General features: G+C 41.2%; 1 protein-coding gene and 1 long non-coding RNA gene across 2 annotated transcripts in view; one reads left to right on the top strand and one right to left on the bottom strand.

The window, feature by feature from the left end:
• CACNA1E (calcium voltage-gated channel subunit alpha1 E) overlaps positions 1-16,159 on the top strand; it is a 638,268-nt gene that overhangs the window by 40,178 nt on the left and 581,931 nt on the right. The window lies entirely within an intron of this gene.
• On the bottom strand, positions 1,756-1,952 carry LOC120978652. Its single transcript, XR_005774153.1, has 2 exons — positions 1,912-1,952; positions 1,756-1,850 (listed from the first exon to the last, which is right to left on the bottom strand). It is a non-coding gene; the product is annotated as an uncharacterized LOC120978652 (long non-coding RNA).

A 16,159-nucleotide genomic window follows, 5' to 3' on the forward strand; every position in this document is an offset into this window, starting at 1 on the left:
AGACAACCGCTCAGGTGCGAGACAAGTAGTGTGTGGGACACACTTTGTGTGGAGATCCAAAGGAGATCTCTAGAAAGAAGGTGGATCTTGGTAGCTTCCATCACTGAACAGGCAGTGACCCTGAGATTCCTGCTGAGTGGTTGAAGACTGCTTCCATAGACTTGATCCTGAACCAGACTGATGTATTACTAAGGTCTGATGTGGAGAGTGCTCCATGACAGAAGAAGGCCCAATGTATCCAGCAAATGGTCGAGACCACTTCCAGCATTTTCCTGTACCTCGGGTGGGTGGAAGTCATGTCACCACCGCACGTAATTGTGAAAAGAGACCCAAACACTGCCAAGCCCACAGTGGTCCTGCGTTAACTAAATACTGTAAATTGCTCAACTGAGAATGTAACCATTAAGCTGTATGCTCAAAAGATATTGGAACTGCCAAGCTGGGGTACCTTCTCAGGAATCAAAATACTAAATACTGACTGTTACTCATCTCTCCAGGAGCTGGGACAGCTCTTCTTCGACTCTGATCTGGCTTCAATGTATTGTGGCTTCAGGTTGCCCAGGCACCTGAAGAAGATATAACTGCAGGCAGGTTTAAAACCACTTCCTAGTCTGAAGAGTTTGCCTGATTATAGGCTTAGTGCTAGTCTCTCTCTGATGAGCTGTTTCCTGATTGCTTTATTCTTGCTGACTTTTGGACTTCCCTCTGACCTGCATATTTCTCCGTTCTTGGATTGCTGAGACTCGCTTTGACTTTGGCTTGTTCAAAACCTTCTTACTCTCTCTGCCCTTTGATTACTGACACCTCTGGTTCTACAGCTTTGACTATGCCTTGCTTTGGACTTAGTTACTCTCTTTAGCCCTGGTACTTTTGCTGTTCCCCTTCCTCTTACTGGGCTACACTTGGGCTCACTGTGGGAAAGCCCCCTCTCGTCTTGTGTGGTGCACAGCATAGAGATCTCATAATCCCTAATTCTACTCCTCAATTTAGCCTGTGCCAATCAGATTATGCCTTAGAGGAGCCGCCGATATGCCAGCGTTGTAACACTGACCCTTTTACAGGCTTATGAAGAAACAGCAGTAGTCCTTCTGACAAGCCAGGATTGCTTACTAATGTAATGCAAACCCCCCTAAAGCAGACGAGCCATCCAGGAGGCTTGGAGGGTAAATTAACAGAGTGAATAGGGAATTATATAAAGCCTTATCACATGATGACAGCTAATTAATAAGCCTCATTGTGGCAGCTGCAATGTGCGATGCACCACAATGTGGGAATGCTTTAATTGGTAACATTAATGCATCTTATATTTGATTAAGTATAGCATTGATGTTTATAACAGGTTTTATGACAAATATTAAAAACACATGTCCTGCTATATTAGGAGGGCAAACACAGATGAGTTTAGCATACAATCTGTTTTCTATTAATGTGCCATTAAATTAGATTCAACATCTTTTACATTTATCCTTAATTCTGTTCACTACTCATTATGTAAAATGTGTGCCAAAATGGGTTTGGTCTAGGTTGAACAGATAAACTGGCTTCTTTCTATATATCAAAAGAGATTTCCCACACAACAACACCCCAAAAGCTAATTCTCTACCCCTTAAAGGAATTGTCCTCCGAAAAATATTCTAAAGTTTTCAAACCAGCTCCTGGGTCTGAATACTTTTGTAATTATATGTAATTACAAATTTAGTATAGCCACTGAGTTATTCAATAAAATGTATCTGTTTAGAGCCACCTGCTGTTTGTTCTTTTTCTGATTTATTTGACCTGATCACTGAGACGGCCGCACATGCCCAGTTTTTAATCCTTCAACTGCCTCCTGAGCTGTGATAGGGAGAGAGCTGTAGCAGAATGGACACGCCCCCTCAGCTGATAGGGAGAGAGAGAGAGCTGCAGCAGAACGGACACGCCCCCTGAGCTGCAGCAGAAAAGACTCTCCCCTTGAGCTGTCAGCATTATATAAATCCAGCAGAGCAATGAATGTAGAGATCTCTGGATCCATGTGAGGTACAGGGCTGGTTCTAGCTTTGTTAGAAATAGATTGTCATGTACTATATGATTTCTGATTTTCATTTTTTACATTAATCATGGGGTCTCAAAAGATCCGGGGCTCAAGACCCAATGCATATGTGCCATATTCTTGAAATATCAGCCCTGTCCCCTCCCCCCCACATACTAACGCCTTAGCACTGGAAACAGATTATACTTTTTAGCCATTTCCGCCTGAGATCCGTTTTTTAGACAGAAAAAAAGTACTGCATGCAGGACTTTTTTACCACCTTAAAAAAAAAACGATCTCTTTTTTCATGGGGCCGACGGAAATAGCTGAGCCAGCGCTCCGCTATTTTGAGCGGCCCCTATAGAAATAAATGGAGGGCGTCTGCACATGCGCAGTGCGCCCTCCTTCACTTGCGGGGCCCCGTTCTCGATATAGGTGCGGGTCTCAGCGGTGGGACCTGCACCTATCAGACAATGGGGGCATATCCTAGCAATATGCCCCCATTGTCTGAGATGGGAATACCCCTTTAAAGTATCACACTGTGCCCTGCGACTGCCATAACATTCGGTGCCCTAGACAAAACATCCGGGGCTCAAGCCCCGAATGTTTTGACCTGGCAACGCCCCTGATCATGGGATAGCCCCTTAAATGAAAAGAACGAGGCAGCGAAAGACAATCAAATGCAATAAATCCGTCTCCATGTTTGCATCTTTATGTTACATTTATATTGCGATTTTTATCACCAAACCTCTGCAATGTTCAGACCTATATCTGTTTCCAAAAATTGGGCTGCAAAACATTTTGTCCAGTTAAAGGGGTATTCCAGGATTTTACTATTGGTGGCCTATCCTCAGAATGTCAGCAAACCCGATCAGTGGGGTTTGACACTCCTGTTGATGAGCTCCCTCATTGTGTAGTGGATGCAGCATTGCTCCCATTCACTTTAGCGGGAGCAGCACTCCAGTAACCAGCTGCATCCGCTATGCAATGGACTAAGCTGAATAGTTCTGCTGTGAAATTTGGCGCTGGAGCTACTGCAGAACAGCTGATCAGTGGGGGTGTGGGGTGTTAGAACTTGACCATCAGATATTGGTGGCCTGTCCTGAGGATAGGCCATCAGCAATTTCTGGGCAACACTTTAAGTTATACCATTTTCTAATATATACTCTATACCAATGTCTTACAGTTGCCGTCTGTTTGCAGTCAATGAATAGGAAACTTTATTCTTTGCTTCTAGGCAGGGTTGCCAAGCAGAATTTTTCTTTTTTCTGGGCAACTTATCCCAAAATCATGGACAACCAACATTTGTCACGGACAAATTGGAAAACCATAATGAATAATACAGCTAATAAGTAATCCATGCCTATAGCATGATAAGAACTCTGCCAGCATTTACTGTGAGCTGTAAAATGATAAAAATTGCCACTGAAATAATCTAGTCAAGAACCACCAGCCTCAAAACAGTCATACACACATTTATTTTTATTTTTTTAAGGACATAGGAAAAAGTTATCTATTTTTAGGGACTGTCCAGAAATTTCTGGACGGTTGGCAATCCTGCTTCTAGGGGTTTAAACATCTGTCATGATCATGCGATGGACAGGCAAGTGCTTGACCCATGACATTCCTAGCACAGATATCAGACCTATGTCTTGTAATGTGCTTGTGAGCCTGCAAGTCCTTCTCAAGACCAGGACAAGATACTGTAGTTGCCAATATTTGAAATAGTCACACTTCAGGCTTCCCAGGGCGGGATTTGTCAGGGAAGGGTTTGCCAGAATACCCTTTTTTCCCCGAATATTTTTCATATAGTCTTAATTCTAAGTGGGGACACTTTACAGACCCCTCACCAGACCCCCAAATTCAAACTGCAGACACCAAAATTCAGACTATGGATCAGACACCAAAATTCAGACTCCAGACCAGACCCCTATTTACTTACTGATTATTGCTCCTGGCTCCTCATCAGCATATGAGTGATATCCATAATTAGTTCACACGTCAGCGATTTTGTCACTGATTTTCCATCAGTAAGGCCTCGTTCACACTTCAATATTTTGTTTAGTGATTTACATCAGTGATTTGTGAGCCAAAACCAAGTGAAGCCTACACAGAGATAAGGTATAATGGAAAGATTTGCACCTGTTTTTGGCTCTTGATCAAATCACTGAAGTGTGATCTAGGCCTTAAAGCAGTGTACTTTGGGGACCTAAATATGGCCTTATATTTTTGGGACAGCGTTTAAGTCAAAATTTGCCCACCATCCTCCTGCCAAACTCAGTACCGTTGGCTTCTATTTAGTTTTAGATAGTGTTTGTGCTTATGTTATAGCTATTTTCCTGGTAGCATTCAAAAGACGAAATAATTCTACAAGGCTCCTTAGGCAGCCCTACTATACACACTGATGCTTTCTTAATTAATAAATTACTTGACATTGGCCGAATGTTACAAGTTTAAAGACTATAGATTTTCACCGTCATTGCGAATGCTGGAGATGTACTTCGATGTTCTCTGATTCCTAAGCAACAGACTTAAAGCAGAAATCCTACCAATGGCATCATAGTTACCCTGCAGACACCCCAAAGCAAGGAACATCATGGGATTTAAACTTGCACACATCAGCACAGCACAAATCTTAAACAGGGTTTAAAAAACCTAAAGCAAACAGGGGCAATAGTGAAAGGGAGCCCTTCCTGGTGGTGGTTCATCTGATCATGCCATCCTGTTTGGTGGTCCTCTTATCCATTTTTGCAGAAGATAGACGTATTTCTACATCCATTATTGGCTAATGTGGTGGTCCCTGTGGAAAGCTCACATCATACCTGGAAAAGAGAGTTGGGACAACCCAACTTGGGTTTCCTTCGTTCATGGTTTCCACAACCAGCACATTTGATGCCACAATAGGCATACGGATGATAACGATTAAGACATTGCTCAAATTTCACATATTCTTTTGTTTTGTAATTGATTACTTCTGTTTATTATGAAGTTTATATGTGTCAGAATTTTTCTTTTTTCTGGGCAACTTATCCCAAAATCATGGACAACCAACATTTGTCACGGACAAATTGGAAAACCATAATGAATAATACAGCTAATAAGTAATCCATGCCTATAGCATGATAAGAACTCATTGCCGGCATTTACTGTGAGCTGTAAAATGATAACAATTGCCACTGAAATAATCTAGTCAAGAACCACCAGCCTCAAAAAAATCATACACACATTTTTTTTTTTAAGGACATAGGAAAAAGTTATCTATTTTTAGGGACTGTCCAGAAATTTCTGGACGGTTGGCAATCCTGCTTCTAGGGGTTTAAACATCTGTCATGATCATGCGATGGACAGGCAAGTGCTTGACCCATGACATTCCTAGCACAGATATCAGACCTATGTCTTGTAATGTGCTTGTGAGCCTGCAAGTCCTTCTCAAGACCAGGACAAGATACTGTAGTTGCCAATATTTCAAATAGTCACACTTCAGGCTTCCCAGGGCAGGATTTGTCAGGGAAGGGTTTGCCAGAATACCCTTTTTTTCCACGAATATTTTTCATATAATCTTAATTCTAAGTGGGGACACTTTACAGACCCCTCACCAGACCCCCAAATTCAAACTGCAGACACCAAAATTCAGACTATGCATCAGACACCAAAATTCAGACTCCAGACCAGACCCCTATTTACTCACTGATTATTGCTCCTGGCTCCTCATCAGCATATGAGTGATATCCATAATTAGTTCACATGTCAGCGATTTTGTTAATGATTTTCCATCAGTAAGGCTTCGTTCACACAATATTTTGTTTAGTGATTTACATCAGTGATTTGTGAGCCAAAACCAAGTGAAGCCTACACAGAGATAAGGTATAATGGAAAGATTTGCACCTGTTTTATGTTGTTGACCAGCCCCTGATTTTGGCTCCTAATCACTGATGAAAATCACTGATCAAATCACTGAAGTGTGATCTAGGCCTTAAAGCAGTACTTTGGAGACCTAAATATGGCCCTATATTTTTGGGACAGCGTTTAAGTCAAAATTTGCCCACCATCCTCCTGCCAAACTCAGTACCGTTGGCTTCTATTTAGTTTTAGATAGTGTTTGTGCTTATGTTATACTATCTAAGGAACACATCAGCTTTTTTCCTGGTAGCATTCAAAAGACGAAATAATTCTACAAGACTCCTTAGGCAGCCTTACTATACACACTGATGCTTTCTTCATTAATAAATTACTTAGCATTGGCCGAATGTTACAAGTTTAAAGACTATAGATTTTCAGAGACCGTCATTGCGAATGCTGGAGATGTACTTCGATGTTCTCTGATTCCTAAGCAACAGACTTAAAGCAGAAATCCTACCAAGGGCATCATAGTTACCCTGCAGACACCCCAAAGCAAGGAACATCATGGGATTTAAACTTGCACACATCAGCACAGCACAAGTGGAAAGCTCACATCATACCTGGAAAAGAGAGTTGGGACAACCCAACTTGGGTTTCCTTCGTTCATGGTTTCCACAACCAGCACATTTGATGCCACAATAGGCATACGGATGATAACGATTGAGACATTGCTCAAATTTCACATTTTCTTTTGTTTTGTAATTGATTACTTCTGTTTATTATGAAGTTTATATGTGTCATTGAATTTGAGTTTATCTGGTGTCGGTGTCAGCGTGCATCCTTTTAACTAATAAGGTCAATAAGGCGATCTTGCATCTGTGGACAGTTTTGGCTATCTAACATGAATGGCTAGCTTAGCTGGATTTATACTCAATTGTCAGCCTTTTGAAAACTCGTTATAAGCATCATATATACTAAGGCTCCCATTTTCTAGTGCAAATTGACTTGGAGCAGTAATGTAATATAATAAGAAATATTAATGTAAAAAAAAAAGATTTTTATGCACAAACAATGGTTTTCAATCAACTATAAGCAATAGTTTTATCATTCATTGTTTTGTGCTTTTATACTGAACAGCTTTAATTAAGAAATGTACAAATCATTAGGTTAATTGATACTTGTAAATGGGCTTTAAACCCAGTGCCAGTGGGTACAGATGTCACAGGTGCCGTGCAGATTCCAGGAAACAACTAAGATTCAAGGTGCATAATAATTGCATAACTGAGTGAGTGACACAATGAACCCTTTTAGAATCATTACCATGAGATGCCACTTAGGTCTTTTCTTCAGGCATTGTGTGGCACAATGTCTGAGGCAGAGACTTAAGCTTTCTTGAAAACTTGCATTTATAATCTACTCAGCCAAAAAAAAAGTGTCAGCGGAGATGAATACAGAGCCTTAATTATGTGTTTAGTGTTGCTATGATGCTTTATCTTGGCCTCTAGCGGGACAATAGAGCCATCTCTTCCCTGTCCTCAAATCATGGCATGACTCTGCTGACCCTGTCACATTCTACACAGCATAGCTGAAAAAGTGAGATGCATTTTGTCAGATTATTATCCAGGGACCAGTGTGAAAACTGAAATATTTTAAGATATTGTTTTATATGGATTGTCACTAGTGCCACTTGCTGCACACATGACTGGGAAGTGACTGGAATGGGGTAAACTTTTACACAGACCTTTGAAGACCACACTCCAAAAACCAGTCTACACATTTACACAACATGTTGCCACCTCTCGATCTTATGCTCAACAAAATGCCGACACTTCAATGCACAAGTAAGAGATAAAATAAAGAATTACAAAATTGACTATCTTGGTTGAATCCTCAGAGTCTGACCTCGTCTGTGTCAAGATATGACATTTTAAGGAGTCTTAGCGAGCCCCTCTTAGCCCTCCCACCTGGATATGTGAGAGGAGAATGGCTGATCATATGCAAGGAAACCCAGTTGCAAGACATAATTCTGGCCTATATCATATGGTCTCATGGGAACCTCTTAGTGAGGTATGACCAGCAAGTTCCACAGCATATTCTTACCCAAACCAAACATAAATATGAAATATTAATAATTTTAACCAATATGCAATTATGAGATTTCTAATGGCATAAAATACCAGCGACTGAGACCAAAGAAGTTCCCTGATCATCAATAGGTAAATGGGTTATTAAAAAACATGGATTATGACAGGGCTGGCTTTGAAGTATTATATTTTCCTTTGTATCTCATAGAGGACATTGGCCACTTCCATAGCATGGTGTGGGCTGGAGACACATAGTCCATGTCCATTCATCTGATTAGCAGCTCAGCATGTAGAGGGAACATTTGTTTTTGTAGGTCTTTTTGTCTGTGAGCTAATATAATTCTAACCCTCTGAAAAGAGGACATCCTGATAGCTATATATTTAAAGTATAACTGTCATATTTTTTGCTAGTTTATTAGAGCTATGCATGTATACCTGAGTTAGTCTGTCAATGATTGTCAAAAGATCTGTAATTACCTTATAATAACAGCTTTCATTAATGTCCCCTGTCCCTTTCCACTAGTCCCTTAAAAGACCGTTGCTAGGACTTGTCTCTCTCCGGCTAATTGTAAACAGAAGACAGAGGGGCGGTCCTCCACACTGCATGCCTGCATTAGGCTTCAGAGTGCGGAGGCGTGTCTCTCAGTAATCCAATCTGATTGGCTAGCAGGACGCTGCTGGCTAATGTGAAGTGAGGGAAGGCAGTTTTGGCCTCAGAGAATTTGCAGAGGAGCCATCTTGAGAAGATCCTCATATTTTAGAGGGTAAAACAGCCGTAACTAAGGGAAAAACTCAGGGGGATGCTGTACACTTAGGCTACTTTCACACTAGTGTTTCTATTTTCCGCATGCTGCGGTTTGCTTTCTGTCCTGGGATGCGGAGCAAGACGGCTCCAGTTGTATCATCTTTAACATAGCCAAGACGGATCCGTCATGAACTCCACTGAAAGTCAATGGGGACGGATCTGTTTTCTCTGACACAAGAGAAAACAGATCCATTCCCCATTGACTTTCAATGGAGTTCATGACGGATCCGTCTTGGCTATGTTAAAGAGGACCTTTCACCGATTCTTACCCTATGAACTAAGTATACAGACATGTAGAGCGGCACCCGGGGATCTCACTGCACTTACTATTATCCCCGGGCGCCGCTCCGTTCTCCCGTTATGCCCTCCGGTATCTCCGCTCACTAAGTTATAGTAGGCGGAGATACCAGTCCCTAAGTTATGGTAGGCGGAGTCTGCCCTAGCGCTGGCCAATCGCAGCGCAGAGCTCACAGCCTGGGAGGTTATTTTCTCCCAGGCTGTGAGCTCTGCAATGCGATTGGCCAGCGCTAGGGCAGACTCCGCCTACCATAACTTAGGGAACGGAGATACCGGAGGACATAGCAGGAGAACGGAGCGGCGCCCGGGGATAATAGTAAGTGCAGAGAGATCCCCGGGCGCCGCTCCACATGTCTGTATACTTAGTTCATAGGGTAAGAATCGGTGAAAGGTCCTCTTTAAAGATAATACAACCGGATCCGTTCATAATGGATGCAGATGGTTGTATTATCAGTAACGGAAGCGCTATTGCTGAACCCTGCAGGATCCAGCAAAAACGCTAGTGTGAAAGTAGCCTTAGTAAGCTTCCCTTATTTTTAAAATATATGTAATGTATATATAATTGCTCAAAATTTTATACTACTTATACACTGCTTGCAGAATTATTAGGCAAATTAGTATTTTGACCACATCATCCTCTTTATGCATGTTGTCTTACTCCAAGCTGTATAGGCTCGAAAGCCTACTACCAATTAAGCATATTAGGTGATGTGCATCTCTGTAATGAGAAGGGGTGTGGTCTAATGACATCAACACCCTATATTAGCTGTGCATAATTATTAGGCAACTTCCTTTCCTTTGGCAAAATGGGTCAAAAGAAGGACTTGACAGGCTCAGAAAAGTCAAAAATAGTGAGATATCTTGCAGAGGGATGCAGCACTCTTAAAATTGCAAAGCTTCTGAAGCGTGATCATCGAACAATCAAGCGTTTCATTCAAAATAGTCAACAGGGTCGCAAGAAGCGTGTGGAAAAACCAAGGCGCAAAATAACTGCCCATGAACTGAGAAAAGTCAAGCGTGCAGCTGCCAAGATGCCACTTGCCACCAGTTTGGCCATATTTCAGAGCTGCAACATCGCTGGAGTGCCCAAATGCACAAGGTGTGCAATACTCAGAGACATGGCCAAGGTAAGAAAGGCTGAAAGCCGACCACCACTGAACAAGACACACAAGCTGAAACGTCAAGACTGGGCCAAGAAATATCTCAAGACTGATTTTTCTAAGGTTTTATGGACTGATGAAATGAGAGTGAGTCTTGATGGGCCAGATGGATGGGCCCGTGGCTGGATTGGTAAAGGGCAGAGAGCTCTAGTCCGACTCAGACGCCAGCAAGGTGGAGGTGGAGTACTGGTTTGGCCTGGTATTATCAAAGATGAGCTTGTGGGGCCTTTTCGGGTTGAGGATGGAGTCAAGCTCAACTCCCAGTCCTACTGCCAGTTTCTGGAAGACACCTTCTTCAAGCAGTGGTACAGGAAGAAGTCTGCATCCTTCAAGAAAAACATGATTTTCATGCAGGACAATGCTCCATCACACGCGTCCAAGTACTCCACAGCGTGGCTGGCAAGAAAGGGTATAAAAGAAGAAAATCTAATGACATGGCCTCCTTGTTCACCTGATCTGAACCCCATTGAGAACCTGTGGTCCATCATCAAATGTGAGATTTACAAGGAGGGAAAACAGTACACCTCTCTGAACAGTGTCTGGGAGGCTGTGGTTGCTGCTGCACGCAATGTTGATGGTGAACAGATCAAAACACTGACAGAATCCATGGATGGCAGGCTTTTGAGTGTCCTTGCAAAGAAAGGTGGCTATATTGGTCACTGATTTGTTTTTGTTTTGTTTTTGAATGTCAGAAATGTATATTTGTGAATGTTGAGATGTTATATTGGTTTCACTGGTAAAAATAAATAATTGAAATGGGTATATATTTGTTTTTTGTTAAGTTGCCTAATAATTATGCACAGTAATAGTCACCTGCACACACAGATATCCCCCTAAAATAGCTAAAACTAAAAACAAACTAAAAACTACTTCCAAAAATATTCAGCTTTGATATTATTGAGTTTTTTGGGTTCATTGAGAACATGGTTGTTGTTCAATAATAAAATTAATCCTCAAAAATACAACTTGCCTAATAATTCTGCACTCCCTGTAGATTTTTGTTTTTAATTTTTATTAAATTTGTTTAAAAGTTGATTCAAACTTTCTTGCACATTCTTAGTCTGTTTATATTTTCCGTATAGTTTAAAGGGGTTGTCTGATTCAGAAAACCCATTTTCATATAACCTATTAGGGGATTCTGAATTAATAGTGAAGGGTCCACCAATTTAGGATTTTCGTTTCTTGGCGAAAGGGTGCCTCTACCTCTGGAGGACCTGTCCTTCATTACGGTATATACAGTAGATATCCCATTGATAAGAATGTTCACTGTGTACTGTTTAAAAGGGTTGTACAATGTTTAATATATTTCAGCATGAGAAAACTTTGTTACATTATACATTTGTAATTTACTTTTGCTATTCTCATATCTTCATTATAATGGCACCGCTGGTGTTTAATCTGTATATTGATATGCACGCCCAATTACTGAGCGTGGTTGCATGTGCTTAGTTCCTTCCTTCAACTGCCACATGCCACATCTAATGTTAGAATCTATGACAGCTACAGGAAGAGAGCTGCAGCAGAAGCGACATGTCAGGAGACGCCCCAACGCTACCCCTGAGAAAGGACACAACCCCTGAGGCGTCAGTCTGAAGAAAATCTAGCAGAGTAATTGGAATCATGAATGGGGAATATGTGAGGTACAGGGCCGGTTCTATCTTTGTTACAACAAAATTGTCAAGTACTATATTGTGTCTTTAATTTTTTACATCATTTATGGCTTAACTCCCTAAAATGTCCCTGCAGCATATAAAGATATGTTTTATAGCTGCACCATGGACCACAGACACAATAGGTTGGAGGTGACTCAATGACTTCTATAGAAGAGTTTTATAGTTATGCTATGAGATAATTGTGCAGGGAGGGGGAGTAGATAAGTGGTATTATCATTATTTGTAATTCTGTCTTGGATGATAATGAGATGACTGCTGAAAGGTGATCTCTACAGAGCAGAAAGCAACAGCATATAATTAGGCATAGTGGCTAATGTAAATATTAAGATTATTTTTTTTTTTGTGACACAGAAAATCTAAAATAAAATTCACAATGAGTTCTCAAAAATATGTTTAAAAGAAAAGAAGAATTTAAACAATATGTCATTTTCTGTTGACACATTCCTTTTAAATACATGCTGTTTCAGACTCATCCTGACCGCTTCTTTTAGTGGTGTGAAAATTTTTTGTGAGGCTGACTGTCTTTAAAAAATAACCTTAAAACACAAATTATACATTTCGGAATCCTTCCAAGTTTGAGGTCTCCTACATTGGAAGAACACAACCCATTTAGTAATCATCCAGTTAGTCTCCTGTTTGACAAAGTGAACACATTGCACCCCAGGGCATATTTTGTTCTCTCTCGATAGTTATGACACATTATGGTTTGTTGGCTATGTAATTAGAAGTATGGGCAATGATAGAATATTCCATACACACCTCCAAACCGTGTGTCTGTCTGAAGGAAGAGATTCATGTATGTTAACACATGGCTGCGTATAGTTCTAATTGGTAATGAAGAATGCATCTCAGCTTCCTTCCACATGAGGGAAAATGCTGTTAAAACCTACTGGAAAATTATATGAAAAACCGAATGTAAACAATTTTAAATGTATGGCTCTACAGCAATACATAGCATGTTTAATATAGTAAAAGAAGAAAAAGTAAATTATAGAGAAAAGGTATAATAGATTATAGATTATAGAATCCTAATCAAATGTTATCACCATTGTATACACATACTGTATATGAAGTATAATGTTACAAATACTGTAAATATAACCCTAATTTCAAATAGTTTACCGGGCATGTCCAGAACGCATTGCTAGATTACCAGATTTTCCGCTGAGCCCCTGCGCTGACACAATAATAGGTCCCTAATTCAACAATCCACAGCTGAAGACAACACTAATCAGAGCTGACTTTGGACCAAATCACTTCTCACTGATTCATTTCTCATACCATAGGTAGACTCACAAATAACATATTAGAGATTATGTCCTGTGTGTGCACTGATATCTGCAAAGTTTATAATACATTTAAAAAGAGAATTATTTTCACTTGTGAGTTGCGTGAAAATCGCAGCATGCTCTATTTTGTGCGTTTTTCACGCAACGCAGGCCCCATAGAAGTGAATGGGGCTGCGTGAAAATCCGCAAACATCCGCAAGCAAGTGCGGATTGCGATGCGATTTTCACCCATGGTTGCTAGGAGATGATCGGGATGGGGACCCGATCATTATTATTTTCCCTTATAACATGGTTATAAGGGAAAATAATAGCATTCTTAATACAGAATGCTTAGTAAAATAGGGCTGAAGGGGTTAAAAAAATAAAAATAAAATTTAACTTACCTTAATCCACTTGTTCGCGCAGCCCAGCTTCTCTTCTTTCTTCTTCTTTGCAGGAGGAAAAGGACCTGGGGTGACGTTGCTGCACTCATCACATGGTCCGTCACATGATCCATCATTATGGTGAGGGATCATGTGATGGACCATGTGATGAGAGCAGTGATGTCATCAAAGGTCCTTTACCCAGGTCCTGAAGAAAGATGAAAGAAGAGAAGCCGGGCTGCGCGAACAAGTGGATTAAGCTGTAATGACCGACGTCACGCACAGGGAGGAAAACAGGGAAAGCCCTGCCCACGGGAGAGGGAAAGGTGGTGACCCCTAACTCACCTTGCGGCTGGCACCTGACTGCCCTGACGTCCCTAGACGGGTTCCTCACCCGTGCGGCGATCACGTGCCTAAACCCTGGCTTTCCCTAATATGAGCCCTGGATAGTGAACAGGCCGGTGGGATCGCTAGTCCACACCACTATCACTAAGAGGGAAACACCAGGGAGAGGACAGACAAAACATACAAACACATACACCCAGGTGGGCGACCACAATAAACCAAAAAGGTCCAACAGGGATCTGGAGGGTAGCGTACTGGACCAACTACCAGCGAACGCAGCAACACAGCTCCAGAAGGTCAGAATAGATGTCCAGGCAGGAAGCTCTATCTCTGGCAACCAGAGAAGTGTGAGAGAGGAATATAAGGAGTGCTGGACAAGGAACAGCTGAGGAGAAGGAGCTACGGATCCCTGAGTGAGCCAAAAGGGTTTGCTAAGCAAACCCAGAAAGCTACCATAAGGAAAACAGCCCTATCTTAAATAGAGCGTGCAGCCAACCGCTGCGACTTCCTGACCCCGGGTATAACGGAGTCAGGCGTGGTCCTCGACACCCTCGTGACATAAGCCGAGTTAAATTATATATTTTTTTTAACCCCTCCAGCCCTATTTTACTAAGCATTCTGTATTAAGAATGCTATTATTTTCCCTTATAACCATCTTATAAGGGAAAATAATACAATCTACACAACACCTAACCCTAACGGCATGTTTGGGTACCAAACATGCCGATTTTTCTCACATGCGTGTATTAAAATTTTTTGCACTCGCGTGGAAAAATCGCACCAGCATCTAATCGGGCCCAAATCTATGACGCCCGTGTGAAAGAGGCCTTAAGGGTATGGAGGTTGCAGTCGCACCCTGGTGTCGGAAAGGTGGGTTGCTCTTCTGTAACATAAGAAAGCTTAAAGGGGTTATGTCATGATTGATGTCAAAAATAAAAAAATTTAAATCATACATCAAATAGTACATGACAATACCTTTCTAACAAAAGCTAGAACCAGCCCTGTACTGCATAGGGGTCCAGAGATCTCCCCATTCACTGCTCCAATTGCTCTGATAGATAATCTTCAGCCTGGCAGCTCAGGGGGTGTGTCCTTTGTGCTGCAGCTCTCTCCCTTGAAAGAAAGACCCTTTATTAACTGGAAGTAAACAATGACCAGTTCTCGAGTGGATTAAGGCTACCATAGGACCTAGGCTGTATGAAAAGTATGCCCACAACCAGTCTAAAGTTGTAAAATAATCTGCTACTTATTACATAGTCACATAGTTAAAGGATAACTGTCATACTTTCATTTAAATATAAATCAGATTTAGCATATGTTACTGCTGCAGCATTATGCATAAAGCCATCTTTAATTTCTTCACTTACCACTGTTTTCCTTGAGTTTTCCCCTTACAGCTGTTTTGAATCCTACATTATGAGGATCTTCTCAAGATGGCTCCTCTGCCAGTTCTCTGAGGCCAAAACTGCATTCCCTCAGGTCACATACAAACTTGCTGTAGCCAGCAGCTTCCTGCCAGCCAATCAGATTGGATTACTGAGAGACACGCCTCCTCACTCTGAAGCCTAATGCAGGCATGCAGTGTGAAGGACCGCCCCTCTGTCTTCCTAGCCGGAGACAGATGAGCCCTAGCAACGGTCTTTTAAGGAAGCAATGGAAAGGGACAGGAGACATTAATGAAAGCTGTTATTATAAGGTAATTACAGATCTTTTGACATTCATTGACAGAATAACTCAAGTATACATGCATAGCTCTAATAAACTAGCAAATAAAAATAAATATGACAGTTATCCTTTAATATGGTTGAAAAAAGACATAAGTCCATCAAGTTCAACCAAGGGATAGGTGGGCATGCAAATCATGTTTTTTGCATAGATACAGTAACAGAACCAAGCTTACTATATTGATACAGTACCAGAAATAAAGCTAAATTCCTCATAGACAGAGTGCCAGATCAAGCTTACTGCATAGATACAGTAGGAAAACCAAATATACTACAATAATACAAAACCAAGCTCAGTGCATATACAGTACAGACCAAAAGTTTGGACACACCTTCTCATTCAAAGAGTTTTCTTTATTTTCATGACTATGAAAATTGTAGATTCACACTGAAGGCCTCAAAACTATGAATTAACACATGTGGAATTATATACATAACAAACAAGTGTGAAACAACTGAAAATATGTCATATTCTAGGTTCTTCAAAGTAGCCACCTTTTGCTTTGATTACTGCTTTGCACACTCTTGGCATTCTCTTGATGAGCTTCAAGAGGTAGTCCCCTGAAATGGTT

The sequence above is a fragment of the Bufo bufo genome, chromosome 9, assembly GCF_905171765.1.
Source record: "Bufo bufo chromosome 9, aBufBuf1.1, whole genome shotgun sequence".
Classification (NCBI taxonomy): Eukaryota; Metazoa; Chordata; class Amphibia; order Anura; family Bufonidae; genus Bufo; species Bufo bufo.